Consider the following 2,500-nt stretch of genomic DNA (forward strand, 5'->3'; position numbering starts at 1 on the left):
TGTGCGTGCGTGTGTTTATGTGTGTGAGTGCATGTGTTTATGTGTGTGAGTGCGTGTGTTTATGTGTGTGTATGTGTGTATGCGTGTGCATGTGTTTATGTGTGTGAGTGCGTGTGTTTATGCGTGTGTATGTGTGTATACATGTGTTTATGTGTGTGTGTATAATTGTGTTTATGTGTGAGTGTGAATGTGCGTGTGTGTTTGTGTGAGTCTGTTTATGCGCGTGCGTGTGTTTATGTGTGTATGCGTGTGTTTATGTGTGTGAGTGTTTGTATGCGTGTATGCGTATGTCCATGCGTGTGCGTGAGTGAGTGTGTAAGTACTCCCGCTGCAAGAGAACTTCTGGCGCCAACTTCTTCCCTTCTGAACGCCGATGCTGTTAACAGCGAAGGTCTGGACGTCTGGCTCTTCCGTTGTCCATTTGTGGTGGCACAAGGCTATGCCACGCTCGATGCCTTATGATGCCACATTGCCTGACTCAATTGCGCGAGCACTGGGCAGCAGTTGCCTCTTCCCCCTGAACAACCTCAACGGCTGTCGTCGCCTCCACCTGGGGGGCGATGAGGTACTGAGGGAGTTTCACGCGCTCTCTCTCTCTCTGGGTAGCCGCGGTACGCACCACACAGTTCCTGTGGCAGACGCTTGGGGGCTGCTGTACCGTTTGGTGTATGTGGTACCCACCGCCACGTACCCCGCCCTGATGCCGTGTACCGTATGGCGCAGCCTGGGGCCTCTACTTCAGTCACTCAGATTATGTACCTACAGCCTCTGTGCTTCGTGAAAACCTCCGTGTCTTGTCCTCTTAGACAACACGTGCTTCTTCTGTGTATAGTGTCCCGTGTACAGTGTCCGTGTACAGTGTCCCGTGTTTCATGTTTAGTGATTTCCGGTTTACGTTTTATGTCTAACGTAATTTGTTTCGTGTTCTGTTTTGTTTTGTTTAATGCATTTTAGTTGGATTGCGTTTCTCGTGTTCTGTTGTATGCATTTGTATAGCTCTTAGTTCTCTTGAGTTCTTATTGATCATTTTAATGTTTGCGTTCTCTTTACGTAATGAATTATTTAAAGAAGTCGGTGGCAGTGACGACCTCTGTGGAGAGTTTGTGAATTGTTGAGTGAGGAGTCACTACAGTAGCGGTTGGGAGAGGGGGGGGTAGGAAGGGAGGGGGAGGAAGGGGGGAGGGGGAGGGGGTAGGAAGGGAGTGGGAGGAAGGGAGAAGGAGGGGGAGGAAGGGGGGAGGGGGTAGGAAGGGAGGGGGAGGATGGGGGGAGGGGGGAGGAAAGGAGAAGGGGGTAGGAAGAGAGGGGGAGGAAGGGGGGGAGGGGGGAGGAAAGAAGGGGGTAGGGAGATAGGGGGAGGGGGACGGGGTAGGAAGAGAGTGGGAGGGGGAGGGGATAGGAAGGGAAGGGGACGGGGTAGGAAGGGAGGGGGAGGGGGGCGGGGTGGGAATGGAAGGAGGAGGGGGACGGGGTAGGAAGGGAGGGGGGAGGGGGTAGGAAGGGAGGGGGAGGGGGACGGGGTAGGAAGGGGGAGGGGGGGGGAAGGGGGTAGGAAGGGGGAGGGGGACGGAGTAGGAAGGGAGGGGGACGGGGAAGGAAGGGAGGGGGAGGGGGAGGGGATAGGAAGGGAAAGGGATGGGGGAGGAAGGGAGGGGGACGGGGTAGGAAGGGGGGGGAGGGGGGAGGAAGGGAAGGGGAGGGGGGAGGGAGGGGGGGGGGGAGGGGAGGAAGGGTGAGGGAGGGGAGGGGGAGAGGGGAGGAAGGGGGGGAGGGGGAGGGGGGGAGTAGGAGGGGAGGGGAGAGGGGGGAGGGGGAGGGAGGAAGGGTAGGAAAGGAGGGGTAGGGGAGGGTGGAGGAAGGGGGGATGAGGGAGAGGGGGGTAGGAAGGGAGGTGGAGGAAGGGGGAGAGGGTAGGAAGGGAGGTGGAGGAAGGGGGAGGGGGTAGGAAGGGAGGGGTAGAGGAGGGGGGAGGAAGGGGGAGGAGGGAGAGGGGGAGGGGGACGGGGTAGGAAGGGAGAGGTAGGGGAGGGGGGGACGGGGTCACCACGACCACTCAGGGACACTTGCATTTCAACTCTCTTCCACAGCTATGTACATATAATGATAGTTCATGAATTAATAATTCGTAATTAATGATAGATAATACTGACAATGATGCTAATGACAATGATGAAAATAACGATGTTCCGATGTCAATGAAACTACTGATAGTTATATACACGTGATAATGATGATAATAACAGTAATGATTATAGTGATAATGATAACAAAGATGATGATAAGAAGCATTATAATGACTATAATGATAACGACATATATGATTATAATGATAATAATGGCAATAACGAAAAAATATATAGTGATAATAATGAGGCTACTCAGAGTGATAATTCTATTGAAGATAATGGTACTTACGGCACCAATGATGATAATGAAATAATGCTGATAAAGCTAATGATAGAAGATGATAATAGTTGTGCTTATAAAAACAACTATAATG

The sequence above is a fragment of the Penaeus japonicus genome, unplaced genomic scaffold, assembly GCF_977035675.1.
Source record: "Penaeus japonicus unplaced genomic scaffold, GWHDUDI00000001_assembly GWHDUDI00000041, whole genome shotgun sequence".
NCBI classification, from domain to species: Eukaryota; Metazoa; Arthropoda; class Malacostraca; order Decapoda; family Penaeidae; genus Penaeus; species Penaeus japonicus.